Genomic DNA, 21,755 nt, shown 5'->3' with positions numbered 1-21,755 from the left:
TGTAAACAAGCTTTAGAGAGGACTACCCGGGCTAGCAGCCCGTCAGTACAGTTAATTACTACTTCACCCCCAAGGCTTCTTTAACTCGCGTTCATGTTTATTCCTAGAACTCACACCAAAAAGGTCAAGAGAGCCAGCGGCTTCTGGCACTTACAATCTGTGAATTGTTCCAGCTCTGCGGCACTTGAGAAACACATTTGGCACCGAGCGAGTCTAAGGGCCGAGTGTTTAAATAAGCCCAGAAAATACAGAGTCTCACTTATCCCCCGGCCGTTGGAAGGTTTCACATCACATGCCATATGAAAAGCTTGCATTCTTTGCTGCTCCTGGGATATATCCAAACCCTGACATTTTGAAGGAGTTCTGCGTGTTACAGATGGAAGGGGCAGGTATGAGGCCCATTTTCACCTATCAGCCCCCCCAGATAAACGCTGACCCGCGTGGCTGTGCTCAAGATAAATATACAGCTGACAGAACTGAAAGCCTATGAGGTAATGTGAATACATAGAGGCTTGACAAAACATCGCTTTCCTCGGCTTTCGCTTAGTACTTTCTGCCGACATCTAAGATATCGTGCAAATAAAGGAGTTTGTGAAATGGCTCCTTTTAATGTTAACATTGGTTGGTATAATGTGAACCGTAAGAACGCATCAGGGCACACAGCGTTGGTTTCAATTACAAAAAAATATTTTACTTGGAAAAAGATGGAAAGAAACGGGATTTGACAGGAAAATCTAAAAGCAATTCAAACTAAAGTTATGATTAGCATCCCTCACGAAGAGCTCTGCTCCTGGCTCAAAGGCTGCTAGAATTACAAGAAAAGCTTAGACTGATAAAACTGTGGAAGACCGCTCCGACTCGTCAAAGAATAATATGTTCACACTGGAATTTTACCTCAGGAAGAATTCACACATGGCAGATTTTTGCCAGATTTTTTGGAAACGGTCCTATTCTTCTGAATGAGGCATGCAGAAATCCATGTACCTGAAGTAGAAATGTCCTCACGCAGATACACAAAATGCATTTGGAGTCAAAGAAATTCTAACGCACAAATTCTACCTTAGGCCAATTCGCAGCAGTGTTTTTCTCGTACACAAAAAAGGACTTATTTTCTTCAGTGTCCTGGATCTATGTGTCCGCTTCTATCAGTAAGACTTCCATTTTTTCTAATTCACAAAAAAAGACTCAGGCTGGATCCATATGCTGACTAGTTTTTCTTACTGACCCATACATTTGAATAGGCAAGTTTAGTCCACAAATGTAGAACATGTTTTTGGACCCATACACATTAACTGAAAGCTGTCTGAACCCACCTATCATCTAATATGTGTGGGGTAGAGCGGAATCGGGCAGTTGGTTATTTTAATGCCAAATGGTTTTGTTTTCAGGGCAGATAAGCATGTGCCAGAGAAGTCTGGCAGCAGCTTTCTCTTTTCTACCTGTTGAAAACATATGGGTTGTCTGCCAAACTAAGCGCTTATGTATTAGGAGAGAGAGACCCTTTTGGTACACCTAAAATAGTTTGAAATGCTATTTTACACCTCAAAATAGTTAGAGGCAGTAGGTATCTGCAGGTTTTTGCTATGTAATCTGAGGACAGCATAATGTAGAAGCTGAAACACTTATTTTAGCGGTGTGTCATTTATTAGGCTGCGTGCTGTTTACTTACAATGAAGGTTGTATCATCAGGACATTATCACTGCCTGAAGCACAGTGCAGGTGACCCCTGGTCTGACCATGCCTCCTCCTCTGATAAGCAGCTCACTGTCAATAGACACAAAGTTGTGGTGTGCGTGGGGTTATCTTTCTCTGATACATGTTACACCTAAAACCTCTAAGTGTGTCACGACTGCTGAACCCAGTAAACTAAGGGCTTATTAAGATGCCAGTATTTTTTTTAAACAACAAAAAAAGGAGTGGAAATTACAGACGAAAAATATAATTGCAAGATTGACATCTGTTCTGTGCTTTGGAGACACTCCGGGTTTTGGCATACAATACTGATCAAAAATACCGATGTGTGAAAAAAGCCGAAGTGCTACATCATTGTCAACAAGGTCGCTGCCCTTATACTGCTCTCAGATAAGGTAGCAAAAACCTGGCGACGTGGCATAAGAAATCAGTACGTTGCCCACCTGCTCTATCAGAAACTGCAAAATAGTCTTATTCAAGAGTACAAAGGAAGTCTTTAACCCCTTCACTACGTACATGTACAGTGGCATGTAAAAGTTTGGGCACCTCTTATTGCGACTAGTTGAGCAGTTGAAGATGAAATGATCTCTAAGAGGATTAAAGTTAAAGATGACAATTCCTTTGAATTTTAGGCAAAAATTATACATATTGTAATTTTTTATATTTTAAAAACAACAAAAAGGAAAAAGGCAGATGAAAAAGTTATAAGATGCAGCCACTGCCTTTCAGGGCTTATCTACAGCATTCTGTAATACTGTAGATAAGCCCCTGGTCTGACCTAAAAGATAAGAAAAATAAATTTTATTATGCTCACCGGGGGGTGGCATACTTCTCTGTCCTGTTGAGGGCATAGTAAAGTATTGCAGTGCGCAGCGCAGACGCTGGGCTTCTCTGACCTTTCCCGGCACCTGTGCACTGCAGTACTTTGCTCTCAACAGGACAGAGAAGTACACCTGCGCCGGAGCGCGATGCCGGGGAGCAATGAAGCAACAGGAGTGCAGCGATCATAAGAAGATGGGAGGCGCTGGACCTGGACCTGCGACACCCATCTGATAGGAAACACCCCCCCCCCGGTGAGTATAATCAAACTTACTTTTCTTATCTTTTAGGTCGGACCGGGGGCTTAAAGGTACTGTTACACTAAACGACTTACCAACGATCACGACCAGCGATATACGACCTGGCCGTGATCGTTGGTAAGTCGTTGTGTGGTCGCTGGGCAGCTGTCACACAGACAGCTCTCTCCAGCGACCAACGATCAGGGGAACGACTTCGGCATCGTTGAAACTGTTTTCAACGATGCCGAAGTCCCCCTGCAGCACCCGGGTAACGAGGGGTAAGCATCGGGTTACTAAGTGCAGGGCCGCGTTTAGTAACCCGATATTTACCCTGGTTACCATTGTAAAAGTTAAAAAAAACCAAAAACCACTACATACATACATTCTGATGTCTGTCACGTCCCCCGCCGGTGTCCACAGGGTTAAAACTGCTTTCGGCAAGAGCGCTGCTATTGCACGCGCTGCTGCCGAGAGCTTCCCTGCACTGAATGAGTCAGCGCCGGCAGTAACAGCGGTGACGTCACCGCTGTGCTCTGCTTTACGGCCGGCGCTGACACAGTCAGTGCAGGGAAGCTCTCGGCAGCAGCGCGTGCAATAGCAGCGCTCCTGCCGAAAGCAGTTTTAACCCTGTGGACGCCGGGGGACGTGACAGACATCAGAATGTGAGTATGTACTGTTTTTGTTTTTTTTTACTTTTACAATGGTAACCAGGGTAAATATCGGGTTACTAAGCGCGGCCCTGCGCTTAGTAACCCGATATTTACCCTGGTTACAAGTGAACACATCGCTGGATCGGCGTCACACACGCCCATCCAGCGATGACAGCGGGTGATCAGCGACCAAAAAAATGGTCCTAATCATTCCCCAACGACCAACGATCTCCCAGCAGGGGCCTGATCGTTGGTCGCTGTCACACATAACGAGATCGTTAGCGGGATCGTTGCTACGTCACCAAAAGTGTGACGTTGCAACGATATCGTTAACGATATCGTTATGTGTGACTCAGCCTTAAGTCTCAATTACAGAAATCGTTTGCATTGTATTGATTGCCTAAAGAGGTTATGCAACAAAGTTAAGTCTACCATCATTTTTGTCCAGGCCAGTTTCATTAGTTTTTTTTTTTTTTTTTTTTAAATTGAACCAAAAATTCTAGAAAAATGTTCGATTTTCATTAGTTGATATTCAGTAAATTTAAATGGGAAAAATGATAATTACTTACGGGTAATTTGATTTTCCAGATCCATGACAGCACCGGTACATGAGAGATGGTCCCGCCCCCAAGAACAGGAAACCTGCATAGGAGATAAAAGATGGGGGCGGCACCTCTCTCCTCAGTTTGTTTACAGAGAATGTAAGGTAACCGCTATGTTAGTTTTAGGCATATATAAATTATACTTAACTCTAAGACTATTTATCTATTGTTATGTTAAGTGATTATTACCCCATCTTTCGCTTGTGGTTTTTTTTTTTTTATAAGATTTTTTTTTTTTTTTTGTGTGAATCACACACCATCACCAAGATAGGGCGGGAACTAGAGCGGTGCTGTCATGGATCTGGAAAATCAAATTACCCGTAAGTAATTATCATTTTTTCCCTTCCCCATGACAGCACCGGTACATGAGAGGAAGAAATAGAAAGAACCTCTAGGGTGGGACAACGGCAGATAGTACTTTTCTACCAAAGGCAAGATCTGACAGCCCTAGATTTAATCTATAATGGCGGAAGAAAGTAGAGGGTGAAGACCATACTGCTGCATTACAGATTTGCTCTATAGACGCATTTGCCCTCTCTGCCCAAGATGTGGAAATAGCCCTAGTAGAGTGGGCCGTAACACCAGGTGGAGGGACCTGCCCCGAAGAGGAATAGGAAAGTGATATAGCCATACGGAGCCATCGTGCAATGGTTGATTTTGTGGCCTTTTTTCCCCTGTTTGCCCCCTGAAAGGAGACAAAAAGGGCTGAAGACTGTCGCCATGGTTTCGTCACTTCTATATATTGAAGTAGGCAACGTCTGACGTCCAAGCAATGGAAGGTTTCTTCTCCCTGGGATTTTGGATTGGCACAAAATGAAGGCAAGACTATCTCCTGGTCCCTGTGAAATTTCTAGTTTACCTTTGGTAAGAAGGCCGGATCAGATTTTATAATTACCCTATCCTCCAGAAATGTAGTGTAAGGAGGGTCTATAGATATAGCCTGAAGCTCACTAATGCGTCTGGCTGAGGTAAGGGCAATCAGGAGAACTGTTTTTAAAGTTAGCGCTTTTTCCGATATGGAGGAAAGAGGCTCGAAGGGAGAGGAGGTCAAGGCGTTTAAAACTAAATTTAAATCCCAGGGAGCGACCTTTGGACGAGGTTTGAATGGTCTGGCTGTAAAAGAGGCCCGAATAAACCTACACACCCAAGGGTGATCAGCCAATTTTTGGTCAAACAAGGCGCTAAGCGCCGAGACTTGCACTTTTAGAGTGCTGGTAGATAATCCCCTCTCCAGACCCTTTTGGAGAAACTCTAGGATTTCAGATATAGGGACTTTCTGAACGGTATCAGTTATACCTCGGCCCGAGAATTCTAAAAATTTTCCCCATACCTTTTGGTATTTATCAGTTGTGACTTTTTTTCTACTGGACAGTAGAGTAGTAATTAACGGATCCGAGAACCCCTTTGCTAGCAGCAGTCCCCTCTCAAGTTCCAAGCAGTGAGGTGTAGGCTGTGAACCTGAGGATGTGTCACCGGACCCTGGTGCAGAAGGTTTGGAACCTCTGGAAGTATCCACGGGTCCGAGATGGACATACGTCTGAGCCAAGTGAACCAAGCTCTCTTTGGCCAGAAGGGTGCGATTAAGATTATGCGTGATTTCTCTTCTCGGATCTTCTTCAGGACTGTAGGGATTAATGGGATCGGGGGAAACGCATAGGCTAGATGGAATCTCCATTGGTGTAGTAACGCATCTACTCCTTCCGGGTTCTCTTTCGGGTTTAGAGAGTAGAACCTTTCTACTTTTCGATTCTGCCTTGTGGAGAAAAGATCCACTTGAGGAAGTCCCCAGATTGCACAGATTTCTCCAAATATTCTTTGATTTAGTGACCGCTCGCCCTGGTGCAGGACGTGACGACTCAGAAAATCTGCGACAAAGTTGTCCGACCCCTTTAAGTGTGTACTCGTGAGGGATAAAAGGTGGTTTTCGGCCCAAAGAAATAGTCTTCCTGCTTCTTCCATTAGGGAACTTGATCTGGTTCCTCCCTGTCGATTTATATACGACACCTTTGTGCTGTTGTTGGACAACACTACTAAATGTTTTCCTTTGAGATCTTCTTCTGTTTGAAGAATTGCTTGCCTTACTGCTGTCAATTCTTTCAGGTTTGAGGAGGCTAATTGCATCTGTGGATCCCATAGACCCTGTAGGATCCGATCTGATAGGTGTGCTCCCCAACCTAACGGGCTCGCATCTGTGGTCAGTATCACCGGATTGTGGATTGACCATGGGACCCCTTTTTTTAGATTTCCGGAATCTAGCCACCAGCTTAGAGAGTCCCGAACATTTTGTGACAATACGATTTTCCGGTTTAGATTGTAGGGTATTCTTGTTTGTTCTGACAGGATCTCCCACTGTAGGTCTCTTGAATGAAGTTGTGCCCATTGGACTGCCGGAATTGTTGCAGTAAGCATGCCTAGGAGGGACATGGCTTCCCTTACCGAGACGTATTGGGCCACCTGTATTTGTGTTATACGTTGTTTTATGGCCTCGACTTTCCTGTCTGGAAGGATACAGACCTGTTTGATTGAATTTAATTGGATCCCCAGGAACTCCTGTATCTGGGCTGGAATCAATCTTGATTTTTTTAAGTTTATTATCCACCCTAGTTTGGTTAGTAGCTCTCGTACTGTTGTAACTGCTTTTATGCAATCTTCTTGATTGTCTGCTATCAGGAGGAAATCGTCTAAATAGGGCACTAACAGAATGTTCTCTCTCCTTATGAAGGATGCTACTTCCGAAATTATTTTGGTAAAAATACGAGGAGCTACCGATACCCCAAAGGGGAGACATTGGTATTGTAGATGGGTGTAGACCTGCCCCAGCTGCACAACCAATCTCAGGAATTGTTGATGTTCTCTGCTGATCGGCACATGATAATAGGCATCGGTAAGGTCTATCACTGCCATATAACATCCTGGATACAACAGTTTTACCGCCGTTCTCAGAGTCTCCATTTTGAATTTTTCTACCCGGATGAATTTGTTTAATTCTTTTAGGTTGAAAATAGTTCTTAAAGATCCATCCGGTTTTGGAGTGAGGAAAAGGGTGCTGTAAAATCCCCTTCCTATTTCCTGTGGAGGTACCCTTACCAGGACTTTTTTGTCTAAAAGAAGACGAACTTCTTTTTCGAGAACTAACTGGTTCTTTTTGGCCACACGAGTAACTTTTATTCGGTGGGGAGGCAGGGAGATGAAATTTAGTCGTAGGCCGTCTGATAACAAGTTGATTATCCATTGGGACGGCTGTAAGGTTACCCACTGATGGACAAAAACCCGTAACCTTCCTCCCACCTGAAATATGGCGTCATTGTTTGGGATCCGGTTTTGGGGGTTTATTGAAAAGAAACCCTCTTTCTCTTTTCTCCCCCCAGGGTTTTCCCCGTGTGGTTCTATCCGTTGGGCGGCCTCGGCCCCTACCTGATCCTCGAAAGGACCGACGATTGTCATACCAACGTCGTTTAAAGAAGGGAGGTGGAGGGAAGTGCTTTTTCTTGTCCGCCGCTTTTTCTAAGATCTCATCTAAAGCGCTGCCGAATAAATATTGGCCCTCACAGGGGACCGCACAGAGCTTCACTTTAGATTGGAAATCAGCGTTCCAATTTTTTAACCACAACGCCCTTCTACCTGAATTAGAAAGGGCACCCGCCCGGGCAGAAAACCGAACAGAATCAATGGCAGCGTCCGCCAGGAATCCTGCTGCATTTTGAAGTGGAGGGATGACTTCTAGAAGTCTGTCTCTTGGACATTTGTTTTTTATTTGGTCGCTTAGTTCCTCCAGCCATTTAACCATGGCACGGGCAGTACAAGTAGCCGCTACTCCAGGTTTAAACGCCCAAGTTGAGGCTTCCCAGGCTGATTTTAGAAAGGCATCCGCCTTTTTATCTAGGGGGTCTTTTAGGGCCCCCATGTCCTCAAAGGGAAGTGCTATGCCCCTGGAGGTACTTGCGATAGCCGCGTCCAACTTAGGCGCCTTTTTCCATTTCTCGCAAATTTCCTCACTAAAGGGATATTTACGTTTCAAGGCCTGGGGAACTGAAATCCTTTTATTCGTTTTTTTTCATTCTTTTTTAATGAGATTTAGTATGTTATCATGAAATGGGAAAACTTTCCGTTTCCTATCCTCCAAATTACTGAACATAGAGTCCTGAACTGTTTGCTTCTCCTTTGGCGTCTCAACCCCCAGGGTGGACCTGACCAGTTTTAGCAACTTCCCCACATCTTCTGATAAGACATAAGGCCGGCCACACTCTTCATCTGAAGAGTCCAGGTCCGAAACCTCCTCGGGCGGAAGCTCACCCAGTTCACCCTCGGATTCTACATCAGATGTCCGCATAGAGGGCGGGTTTACGGAGCTCTGCAACCCATGTTGTTTTAACTGCTCCTTTACCGTACATTGCACTTCGCTTCTAACAATATCTTTTATATTCTGAAGCAATGATGATGATTCTTCAGACACAGTTTTCTCTATGCATGAGCGGCACATACGCTTTTCATACGTTTTGGGAAGGCTTCTATCACAGAGTGCACATACTTTATGCTTTTGTTTAGAGGCAACTTTCTTTCCCTGCATATATACAAAAAACACAATGTCACTGACATGTCTTTGCCTTACAAAGGCACTCACCCACCGGACCCTCAGTACCACGACAGGCTGTGGGATGTCTGCTGGGATCGCTGATTCCTTCAGATCTGCCATCTTGCAGGAGACTGTTCCCAGCGCCAGCTTGCCGCCTTGTAGATTTAAATATAGGCGGGCAGGAAGCGGTGTGTGCGCCCCTGAACTTCCTCCCCCCTGGGGAGTGTCAGCACACCGCTTCTTCAGCGTGTAGCGTCACTTCCGGTTACACCCGGAAGTTCCCCATTCAGTCGGCGCCAGCGTCGTGATGGGCACGCTCATTTTTCTCCCCCGGCCCAGCCTCCGGCCAGGAGCGGACGCCGGGGAGTCCGCAGTGGGAAGGACGCACCTGCAGCTCCAGGTATGGAGGCGACGCGCGTACGCCGCCGCCGCTGCTCCCACCGCGGGACCTCGGTTCAGAGACCGGCTTAGCGAGGGAGACCTCTCCCCATGCAGCACCGCAGGTTCCCCGCAAGAACAGGAAACCAAACTGAGGAGAGAGGTGCCGCCCCCATCTTTTATCTCCTATGCAGGTTTCCTGTTCTTGGGGGCGGGACCATCTCTCATGTACCGGTGCTGTCATGGGGAAGGGAAAAATACTTGTGCCAGTTTCAAGTTATTTCAGTGACTATTGTGAGTTTTTCTTACTTTAACAGAAGGGTATCAACAATATTGTTCACGTCTGTATATGTATAGATCTGATATGCAATACTAGACACTAGTCTTGGGTGAGAGTCAGACCAACATCAATCACAACCGATGGCATAAGCATGGGAGTTTGTTTTAAAGTATCTTAGCTGTTACATTAGTTGCCACCCACTGGCCGGCTTCATCACTATCACTAGACGGGGCGAGGCCATAGCTCAAAACAAGTGTATGGAGTGAGGACAGGCCCACTGGCCGGGGATATGCATAACTCATACATACCCGCCGGTCCCGGGTCTGAAACAGACGAATCCCTGCAGCGCACAGTGCGTGCACTTCGGGGGGGGGGAGATTTATAAGTCTGCAGTCACAAAGTGACTGTAGACTTATCGATTTTAACCGGACAACCCCTTTAATGTTTAAGGTTGATTGGCGAGATTTTTGTTAAGAACTGTGAAAGGTACCACCCCGTTTTGGGATCAGTTGGGTCCCGATGGTCAGATAATCACTAATCATACTATTATATGGTATACAGATCATACATCACACTCCTTGCTGTTGCTATGGATTACAGAAGATGTCTAATATGCACTAGGTGATTAAATAATGCGATAAATAAATCATTGTGAATGCAGAGACAGGTTCAGGCAATACATGTTTGTATAAAACCCAAAATTATATTTACTTTGCTAATGTGATATAATAGCAGAGGCATGTTAAATATGTGCTAGCCATTACTCTAAAACACATTAAACATTCCAGGAGATAGAGCGGTATTACACCATGCAGATTCTAACCACAATGTTTAATATGAGCAAACTGAATAGTAATATGGGACTATACAAGTCAAAATATCAAAGGACAATGACAAGTATCGTCTTTACCAACGCTCAGCTTTCTGAAATTCCCTTAAAGGTCGTATCAGGGACTTAACAAAACAAAAAATGTATCTAAGAACAGGCAGGCAACTGCAACTTACCTGCCTGTCGTGCCCGACACCGTTCTTCCCTGGCACAGAGCAGTCACAGACAGTTCTGCTGGGGGTTCAAAGGCCTCTGCTGACGTCACGTCTACAGAGCGGAGACTTCTTTTCCAGTTCATCCTGTTGACAAGGTGGGGCTTCCATGGTCTATACTGGCTGACAGCCGGATCCCCACTGCCTAACTGGGGGAGCCGGCTGTCAATCACAATCACCTTGAAAGTCACACCTGTTGCGTCAGCAGAGACAGCTGAATCCCTGGCAGGAGCGGTCTGTGACCAATCTGTGCTGGGGAAGAACGGCATCATGCACAGCAGGCAGCCAAGTTGCAATTACCTGTCTGTTAGACGCATTTTTTGCTTTATGTAACGTACCAGATACCTTTAAGGTTTGAGCGTAAAGCAAGCAGACAAACTAGTTCATACTGTGGTTGTGCAGAGAACTGGGGTTCGTCCATTCTCAAGAGCACAATTAATCCAACATATACCACCCTATAGTGGATAGATCTAAATGTCCGACCCATACAGATAATACCAAAATGGCACAGATTTCTGATGACGAAATTCAGCTTGAAAGGGATTGTTTGGTGCTGTTAACTACCACTTCAAGAGGCAAGTGGTGCCGTTGTCACATCTTCACATACCTGTTGGAATGTGTATACCATTGGCAGGTATTTAGGGGACACAACATCAATATAATTGGCATTGCTAATCCACCAATGCAGAATTGAGCGGCACAAAACATCCCCTTTACATGGTGGTGCGAGCCACACAGTTCTACATTATATCTACAAAATGGCCTTTTTAAATAAGCCCTAAAGGAGAGCATAATTAACAGAACAGAGGAGTCTATAACAGCTTGTTGGCCATTTCCAGATAGCAACATTACATTTAATTCCTAAAGTGGATTGCCAGAGATTGCAGCGGAAAAAAACATTTAGGCCTCATTAAGCTGTCAGTAATTGTACGCAAAAAACAAAAATGGTACGTATGATATCAGTGGGTCATCGGCATTTTTCACATATGGATAAATATATTGCAAAGCTTCTTCTATCCTCTGCAACGCAGGGACACGTCATCCACACGAAGCAAGCAGGAGGGCGGCGATCAGAAGATGGGAGGCCCGGACCAAGACCTGTGACACCCCTCGGACCGGACCATCCCACAAGTGAGTATAATAAAAGTTATTTTTCTTCTCTTACAGGTTGGGTAATCCGATTATAGAATGCTGTGCATCAGCCCTGAAAGATGATGGCCGTAACTTAGATCGGCCAAAACTGGTGACAGGATCCCTTTAAGATCACTGAGGACAGCCTATTTGCTCTATCAACCTTAATATGCCAATTTATTTTTGTATAGAACTGGAGAAACAAATGGGTTATTCTGCACTGCCATGGAGACAAAATGAAGGATGCCAATCCAATTTCAGGTGGTTTTATTAGTCAACACGTTTCGAAGTATATAGCTTCATCAGGACAAGCCACGAACCATTGATTGTGGTTTATCCTGATGAAGTGATATAGTTTGAAACGCACTGACAAATAAAACCACCCGAAATTGGATTGGCATCCTTCATTTTGTCTCCACGGCAGTGCAGAATTACCCATTTGTTTCTCCAGTTCTATATATTTATCTCCTCATGGGTCTGCATTAGCCTTGTAAGTGGTTGTGTGAACACCATCGTGCATATCCTAGATTGTTCCCCAGGTAAGATCCTAGTTGCACTTTGTCTCTTCTCCAGTTTCTCTTTGGAATTTATTTTTGTAAAAATAGCCTCTAAAAAAAAGTTTATTTTTTAATATAGAAATAACGCTTTCCAGTTTTCTAACTTCTTCACCTTAACTAATGTGGGAGAATGACGACTGCAAATATTTGTAATTTTTATTTAAAATAAAAAGATATGTATTAACTTTCAGGAAGAAAATACTTAAGAATGACATGCTGCCAGGTTGTGTGCGGTTACAGTACAATTTCAGGAACATGGGACAAAGCTGCTGTGGGTTCGGCAGAATTGCAATTTCAAAAGACATAATTTTGCATCGAGTTGTATTGCCAGTTAATGAGCTCCAGACGAATACATTATGGATGGCTGATTATTGGAGCTATTGATTAAATACTGAGAAGACCTCTCAACTAGCTATGAAACACTAGGGCTGGACTCACTTTGATAAACTCCTCTTGAAGCTCATGCTCATTGATGCATTTCACATCTTTACAGAAAAGCACTGTGGCACTCCGCAGGGGAGCCTATTGTCAGGGGGCCGCCTGGTCAGCTTCTATTCATCACATTATGAAAATTCAAAGTCAGTGCAGCCAACTACAAGCCTGGCTCTGCCTATTAGTAGGCTACTAATAGAGAGATCTGCGCAACATACTGCTGCTCAGTACAGGAATCTCTCATACTGTGCAGAAAAAGAAAAATTAATCGGGCACTACCAAAGAGTAGAAGACTTCCATGCAACCAAGATGTCACCAACCTGTCTTGAGTTCTACATTTCCCATCTTAACTAGTAGATGATATTACATATAATGAAAACATGAAATGTATTTTTAGTTGTAAAAAAGGAGTCAAGTCGTGTTTGAAGTTCTTAGTTGACACATGAGCAACTGTTCCACAAAAAGTTTTAGGTGAAAGATTTTTTTATACTTCTAAATGAACTTTGTCTGGCCTCACGGAACTTTTTTTCAGGCAATATGCCACGTAGTATTATCTTTGGTCTACAGATTGTGATGACTGCGGCAGTACATAATACAATTGGACGGCGCAATCCATTCGTTATTTTTTAGAAACACAAAGAAAAAAGGGAACAGAATTAACAAAATTTCTTTAAGTATTGTAATACTAAATTAACATGTCTGTTTCATGGTCTGTGTACGAACGGCAAAGAAATACTTGAGGCTGTTAGCAGGGCTGTGGAGATGTTAAGCCAAACCACCAACTTTGACTGACTCCGACCCCCCAGCACTGCCTCACTACTGAGCATGTACATACCCCGACCCCACAGCACGGCCTCACTACTGAGCATGTACATACCCCGACCCCACAGCACGGCCTCACTACTGAGCATGTACATACCCCGACCCCACAGCACTGCCTCACTACTGAGCATGTACATACCCCGACCCCACAGCACGGCCTCACTACTGAGCATGTACATACCCCGACCCCACAGCACGGCCTCACTACTGAGCATGTACATACCCCGACCCCACAGCACTGCCTCACTACTGAGCATGTACATACCCCGACCCCACAGCACTGCCTCACTACTGAGCATGTACATACCCCGACCCCACAGCACTGCCTCACTACTGAGCATGTACATACCCCGACCCCACAGCACTGCCTCACTACTGAGCATGTACATACCCCGACCCCACAGCACGGCCTCACTACTGAGCATGTACATACCCCGACCCCACAGCACTGCCTCACTACTGAGCATGTACATACACCGACCCCACAGCACTGCCTCACTACTGAGCATGTACATACCCCGACCCCACAGCACGGCCTCACTACTGAGCATGTACATACCCCGACCCCACAGCACTGCCTCACTACTGAGCATGTACATACCCCGACCCCAAAGCACTGCCTTACTACTGAGCATGTACATACCCCGACCCTACAGCTCTGCCTCTCTACTGAGCATGTACATACCCCGACCCCACAGCTCTGCCTCACTACTGATTATGTACATACCCCGACCCCACAGAACTGCCTCACTACTGAGCATGTACATACCCCGACCACACAGCACTGCCTCACTACTGATCATGTACATACCCCAACCCCACATCATTGCCTCACTACTGATCATGTACATACCCCAACCCCACAGCACTGCCTCACTACTGAGCATGTACATACCCTGACCCTACATCACTGCCTCACTACTGATCATGTACATACCCCAACCTCACAGCATGCCTCACTACTGAGCATGTACATACCCTGCCCCACAGCACTGCCTCACTACTGATCATGTACATACCCCAACCTCACATCATTGCCTCACTACTGAGCATGTACATATCCCGACTCCACAGCGCTGCCTCACTACTGAGCATGTACATATCCCAACTCCACAGCGCTGCCTCACTACTGAGCATGTACATACCCCGACCCTACAGCACTGCCTCACTACTGAGCATGTAAATACCCCGACCCCACAGCACTGCCTCGCTACTGAACATGTACATATCCCAACTCCACAGCACTGCCTCACTACTGAGCATGTACATACCCCGACCCTACAGCACTGCCTCACTACTGAGCATGTAAATACCCCGACCCCACAGCACTGCCTCACTACTGAGCATGTACATACCCCGACCCCACAGCACTGCCTCACTACTGAGCATGTACATAAAGTGCAGCACAGATTCATTTCAACTAACAGTCGAGACATGAAGATCAGGAACAGAACAGACATTTACAGAACATTTCATACCTTTTCCAAATTCTTATGAAAACATTCACAGGACATCCTGCACTGAACTACTGAACCCACTTTATTATATAATTTAGGAGTCGTAATTGGACCATTATATACTGACTTCACCTCCATGAGTTTGACTCCAGAGACCTAGCTGTTAGATTGGGTTAGTGAACCAGTGTCATGCCCAGAGATGGCAGTCAGTGAAACACAGATGTCTGAATCCAGCCACAGGTACACATTGGGAAAACTTTAATCAAATCTAAAAAATTCCATAAATATAAAATTGTCATAAAAACAAGGAACTGTACAAGTCCCAATCTACTGATTTTATTTATGCTGTATACTGTATCTTTGGAGCTATAATGTAGTTAGTCTAACAGAAATTCAGCAATTGCAATGGACAGAATAATATGTTACAAAGCTACTGTATTGTTAATCAAGTTATTAATGCAAGCCCCCATTAAACCAAGATTAGGGGCCCCATGTAACAATGACATTCCGATCTACAAGCACAAAAAGCTACGTATCCTACCATATTAAAGAAGTTATCCACTACTTTATCATTGATGACCTATCCTATTCAAATCAATAGGAAGTTACTTTGCAGTACCCTGCCGCAGCTACTATCAGAAGACCGAGCATTTCCGGCTAGCGGCCGCAGACACCAATAACAGCTTATCAACGGGGGTACCGAGTGTTAGGCAGGTTTCACATTAGCGTTTTGAGGAGCTGTGGACTTCCTCCGTGAAGCCCCGCCCTCCACCACACCTCCACCGCCAGCTCCGCCTACTTCTGCATGCGGCCTGCGTACCTATCTTTAACATTAGGTACGCAGGTCGTGCAGCTGTATGCGGATGCTTCCGCATGCGTCGTTTTGACGATGCGGCGACCAGCGTAGGACACAGCTGGTTGCAATTTCTCCAACCGATCAGACCTTGATGACCTATCCTAAGAATCGTTCATCAATGACAAAGTAGTGGACAACCTCTTTAAGGAACAACCAACAGCCTGAAAATACACTTCTGCTTGACATACAACAGAAAAAATCCTCAAGCAGTACAAGTCACAGAAATGCATGTTAGGGTGTGTGCACACTGCACACGTTGCAGATCTGCATCTTTTTTCCGCGCAGAAACGCTGCAGATCTGCAAGTGATTTACAATACAATGTAAATCAATGGCAAAAAAAAAGAAGCTGTGCTAATGGTGCGGAAGAATCTGCACAGAAAACGCAGCAGATTCAAAAAAGGACCATGTCAATTCTTTGTGCAGAACTGCTGCGTTTCTGCATCCACTCCATATAGAAATCTGCAGGGATAAAAAAAGGAAGAAATCTGCACAAAAATCTGCAACGTGTGCACATACCAAAAAGGATTTCTAACCTGCATTTTCTGCCAAGAAATGCAGAATCTGCACAGAAAATTACACAGTCAAATCTGCAACGTGTGCCATAGCCTAAAAGTTTTGTACTATATCATTGTAAAGCAGGCTGTGCCACAAAACAATCCAGAAGGATTGATGCTCCAGTCACAAAATATAAGTGCAAAAGTAGCAAAGAAATAGCCCAGAAGAAAGAAGTAATATCAATGCTACATGGGATGCACCAGGCATAACAGTGTTTACATGGAGTGCCTCTTTAATAGTGGTAAAATCTGGGGGCACAGACAATAGAGATTGTTTATTTTAAATGTCTATATAAAGCGTAATGTTGACACTCACGTGACTTATATTAAGCTCTGTACGGACAGCTATATTAACAACTCACAAGCACTAAAATGATAGTCACCAAGAAAATGAAGATGGATAAAAAGGACCCTTAGTTACCAGTATATTGTTACTTTTCTTTGTACATTCTGCATGTTCCCATGTACGGTATATTAGGCAAATTATTAAATTATTTAGTCCCTGACAACAACACTATATTCTAACCAGACGATCTATCCTATACCCACTATGGGAAAGCAGTGACAAACACTTGGATAATGAGTCTGCAAAGCAGAGCTGTGGAGTCAGTAAGCCAAACCTCCAACTCCACAGCACTGGTCACTACTGAGCATGTGCATGAAGTGCAGCACAGATTCATCTCCACTAAAAGCTGAGATCCTTAGATCAGGAACAGAACAGACATTTACAGGACATTACACAACTTTCCCAAATTCTTATGAAAACATTTACGTCACATCCTGGACTGAACTACTGATCCCAATTTATTATACATTTTTGGAGTCACAGTCGGTTCATTTTATACTCCACCAAAATGGACACCGACTCCACAGCCCTGCTGCTAGGACTATTGAACATTATATAATTGTCATTTAAACAAATATTCTTTAGGGTATGTGTCCACGTGCAGGAAACACTGCGTGTTTGACGCTGCGCAGAGCCGCAGCGTCAAACACGCAGCGTCCAGATGTTACAGCATAGTGGAGGGGATTTTATCAAATCCCGTCTCCACTATACGTGGTAACACGCACCCGGCGGCCCTGCGATAACGGACATGCTGCGCGTCTTTTAAGATCGCAGCATGTCCGTGTACCTTGCGGCGCCGCTGCAAGGTATATCACAGGGCCCTATGTGTGGGGTGCGATGATGCCGGATGTGTGCAATGAACACATCCGGCATCATCGCGTCACAGAAGGGGGCGGGGCTTAGGGCGGAGCGGGTTTGCAGCTCCGTCCATACCGCCGGCCATCCTTAAGGTGGACACATACCCTTATACTCATATTACTATTAAAGGAATTGTCCACTACTTGGACAATATATTACACATAACTGAAAATAACAATACTGGCGTTCCGGTGATGATGACGCTGGGTCTTTCAGGGCTCATGTGGAATACCAATCAGCACTCGCTAATGGATTGCAGTTCTCACACTATTTTATCATCCAAGGATTGCACAATGGAAGTGTGGACAAAGCAGCGCATTAGTAGCCACTGATTGGCTGCAATGCTCACATGGCATCATGTCACACAAATCCTGGGAGGCCACGTGTAGATAGTGCTGGAACGCTGCAAGTGTGGGAGATGAGTGTGTGTTAATTTTATTTTACACTAAGGAAATAGTATTTAACCCCTTTCTGAAGTCGGATGGGTTAGTACGTCCGACGTCAGAAGCCCCGCTTTGAGGTGGGCTCTGGTGGTGAGCCCACCTCAAAGCCGCGACATGTCAGCTGTTTTCAACAGCTGACATGTGCCTGCAATAGGCGCTGGTGCAATCGTGATCCACCGGCGCCTATTAACCAGTTAAATGCTGCTGTCAAACTGACAGCGGCATTTAATGCGCGCTTTCGGCCATTGGGCCGGAAATACGTGGACCGCTGACCCCCGTCACGTGATCAGGGGTCAGCGGTGTGTCGGCATGACAACCAGAGGTCTCTTTGAGACCTCTATGGTTGATGATGCCGGATTGCTATGAGCACCACCCTGTGGTCGGCGCTCATAGCAATGCAGTAATTCTGCTACATAGAGGCGATCTGAGCATTACCTCTATGTAGGAGAGCAGATGAAGTTATGGCAGCTTCTAGCTTCCCACGGAGGTTATTGAAACATGCCAAAAGTGAATAAAAAAATGAGATTAAAAATATGAAAAAAATAAGAAAAAATAAAAGTTCAAATCACCCCCCTTTGCCCCATTCAAAATAAAACAAAAATAAAATCAAACAGACATATTTGGTATCGCCGCGTTCAGAATCGCCCGATCTAGCAATTAAAAAAGGATTAACCTGATCGCTAGTCGGCGTAACAAGAAAAAAAAAAAAAATCAAAACCCCAGAATTATGTTTTTTGGTTGCTGAGACATTGCATTAAAATGCAATAACGGGCGATCAAAAGAACGTATCTGCACAAAAATGGTATCATTAAAAATGTCAGCTCAGCGTACAAAAAATATGCCCTCACCCGACCCCAGATCATGAAAAATGGAGATGTTACGAGTCTCGGAAAATTGCGCAATTTTTTTTAAGCAAACTTTGGAATTTTTTTTCACCACTTAGATAAAAAAAAGAACACAGACATGTTTGGTGTCTATGAACTCATAATGACCTGGAGAATCATAATGGCAGGTCAGTTTTAGCATTTAGTGAACCTAGCAAAAAAGCCAAACAAAAAACAAGTGTGGGGCTGCACTTTTTTTTTTGCAATTTCACAGCACTTGAAATTTTTTCCCATTTTCGAGTACATGACATGCTAAAACCAATAGTGTCGTTCAAAAGTACAACTCGTCCCACAAAAAATAAGCCCTCACATGGCCATATTGACAGAAAAATAAAGTTATGGCTCTGGGAAGGAGGGGAACTGAAAACGAAAACACAAAACCCAACAAAGCTCCGGGGGTTAAGAGGTTAAGAATGGGTCGTCCGAGTGGTGGCCAACATCTATAAGGCTACACACCTGCGATTTCAAGTAAGAATTTTGCATTTGGATATCTATAACCAGAACTGGAACAAATACCAGGAACATCTACATTGTGCTTGAAAGTTTGTGAACCTTTCAGAATTTTACGCATTTCTTTTCAATGTTCTTTTTATTGAGAAGTAATGCAAATAGCCAAAATTAATAACAGTTGTTCTGTGACATGGAGCAAAGTATAGCATTAAACAAATTTTAACATTTAACAAGAGAACGGAACTCCTTCTTTGCCGGAGTCATCAGCTTGGGTGATGGTGAAAACAAAAAAGACGCAAGCTCCGTCAATGAACATAAAATATACAATAACTCCTTAAAGTCTAATATAATAGAAAAGAGTAAAGTAAAGAGAAAGAGGAAAGGAAGTGTGGGGAAAGAAAAGGAGGGAAGAAAGTAGAAACAAAGGCGGGAGGTTGGGGAGGGGAACACAAGGGGGGAGGGGGGGAGGCATCATGGATTATGTTATCCAGATTTAGTTAACCCTCGACTGCGTTGAGTCTGGCGGACGACCTGAATGTGCTCCAAGGGCGCCAAATCTCTTTAAACTTAGGCTGTGAGTGGTTCACCAGGGCCACCAATTCAGCCATGCGGTACAATTGGTCTATTTTCTTCAGCATTTGCTGATATGTCAGGATGTTCGTGGTTTTCCAGCATGTGGGAATTAACAATTTGGCTGCAGCCAGTATGTTTTGGGCTAAAATGGTGGGCCATGCGCACCTGGGCCCCACAGGGAAGTTCAAGAGCGCTATTTCCGGGGATAATCGTATCTTTTTCCCAGTAACGCCTTTTATCAGTTGTTCTGTCATTGTCCAGAAGCCACGAATTCCCGGGCATAACCACCAAAGGTGGAAGTAGTCGCCTTCCTCTGACTCGCATCTCCAGCACTTAGCAAGGGAGCTCAATCGCCAGGTATGAAGTTGTGTTTGCGAGATATACCATCTGGACACTATCTTATAAGAGTTTTCTTGGATTTTAACACAACTTGTGGGACAGTGTGAGGATTTATAGATGTGGGATACTTGCGCTTGCGTAAACATGTATCCTAGATCTTTTTCCCACCTTAAAATGTAGGCTCTCTTGAGGCTTAATTCTTCTGTCAAAAGTGCTTGGTAGATTGTGGAAAGTACCTTTGTGGGTCTGGCTGATTTGGCGCACAGGGTTTCGAATGAGGTTGGCTTCCGTGCAATATCTGAATAATATTGTATTCTTTTCAATGTATCTTTAAGTGTTGAGTATTGTAAAAAGTTAAGGTTTGTCAAACTAGGCTTTTCACACAGCTCTGCTAGTGTGAGAAGTGTTCCCTCAGCTATCATTGGGTCTATTGGAACGTTTTTAGCTCGATTCCTAATTGAGTGGGTTAGGATATCGGAAAGGGTTAGCAGCGGTGACGAAGGGGGTACAAGATTGTTATGTGTTTTTGACCATATTTTTATGAGCGTTCGGGTGAGTGGATTAGGATGGGAGGGGAGCGGGCGCCCCTTCACGTAGGTCATTAAGAATGGCCTAAGAGGGAAAGGAGAGGTCTCTCTCTCTGTTGCCAGACTTCCCTGGGATTGTCTGATTAGGTTTACTGATCGAGACAGCACTGCGGCATAGTAGTATTTCTTTATGTCGGGGGCTCCCATTCCACCTCTACCCCTAGGTAATGTCAATGTGCGGAAGGCTATGCGGGGCTTTGTACTTTTCCAGATATATTTAGAAAATAGGGAATTTACTTTAATTAGGTAAGAGGTTGGGATATGTATGGGCAACGTTTGAAAAATATAAATGAATTTGGGTAGTATCACGCTTTTTATTAGGTTTTTCCTTCCCGTCCATGAGAGATATGGGTCTCTCCAGGATCGAATGGTTGCGGCAGCTTGTTCGAATTTTACACATTTCTACAGAAACTTGATAAATCAACAGAACCAAATATATGAAATGACAAAAGATATTAGACTGTCGGCTTTTAAAAACCTGTCAGCGGGATTTTGCCAAGTAAACTACAGCATTGTCAGGTTGGTGTTGTTACACTAATAAAAATGATACCTGGGTTAAAGTCTTCCATCTTGTAGTTCTTGCGTAATCAGTGTTAAAAATTTTCAGTTAATGATATGCCCGTGCTCTGCGGCGGGACTATAGGCAGAGCCTTATCTGTAAAGGCTGAGTCACACATAACGATATCGTTAACGATATCGTTGCAACGTCACGCTTTTGGTGACGTAAGCAACGATCCTGCTAACGATCTCGTTATGTGTGACAGCGACCAATGATCAGGCCCCTGCTGGGAGATCGTTGGTCGATGGGAATGATCAGGACCTTTTTTTGGTCGCTGATCACCTGCTGTCATCGCTGGATCGGCGTGTGTGACGCCGATCCAGCGATGTGTTCACTTGTAACCAGGGTAAATATCGGGTTACTAAGTGCAGGGCCGCGCTTAGTAACCCGATATTTACCCTGGTTACCATTGTAAAAGTTTAAAAAAAAAAAAACACTACATGCTCACATTCTGATGTCTGTCACGTCCCCCGGCGTCCATAGGGTTGACTGTGTCAACGCCGGCCGTAAAGCAGAGCACAGCGGTGACGTCACCGCTGTTACTGACGGCGCTGACACATTCAGTGCAGGGAAGCTCTCGGCAGCAGCGCGTGCATATTAGTTTTTTTTTTTTTTTTACTTTTACAATTGAA

General features: G+C 44.5%; 1 protein-coding gene and 1 long non-coding RNA gene across 2 annotated transcripts in view; one reads left to right on the top strand and one right to left on the bottom strand.

Annotated features, from left to right (window-relative positions):
* FRS2 (fibroblast growth factor receptor substrate 2) overlaps positions 1 to 21,755 on the bottom strand; it is a 76,127-nt gene that overhangs the window by 42,002 nt on the left and 12,370 nt on the right. The window lies entirely within an intron of this gene.
* Positions 1 to 21,755, top strand: part of LOC143776174 (uncharacterized) — a 28,609-nt gene that overhangs the window by 3,294 nt on the left and 3,560 nt on the right. Inside the window, exon 2 of the long non-coding RNA XR_013215784.1 lies at positions 11,306 to 11,405. This is a non-coding gene — a long non-coding RNA (uncharacterized LOC143776174). The remainder of the gene's footprint in view (positions 1 to 11,305; positions 11,406 to 21,755) is intronic.

Source organism: Ranitomeya variabilis, chromosome 5, assembly GCF_051348905.1.
Source record: "Ranitomeya variabilis isolate aRanVar5 chromosome 5, aRanVar5.hap1, whole genome shotgun sequence".
NCBI lineage: Eukaryota > Metazoa > Chordata > Amphibia > Anura > Dendrobatidae > Ranitomeya > Ranitomeya variabilis.
Note: the sequence above shows the minus strand (reverse complement) of the source record. Positions and strands in the feature narration are given on the sequence as shown.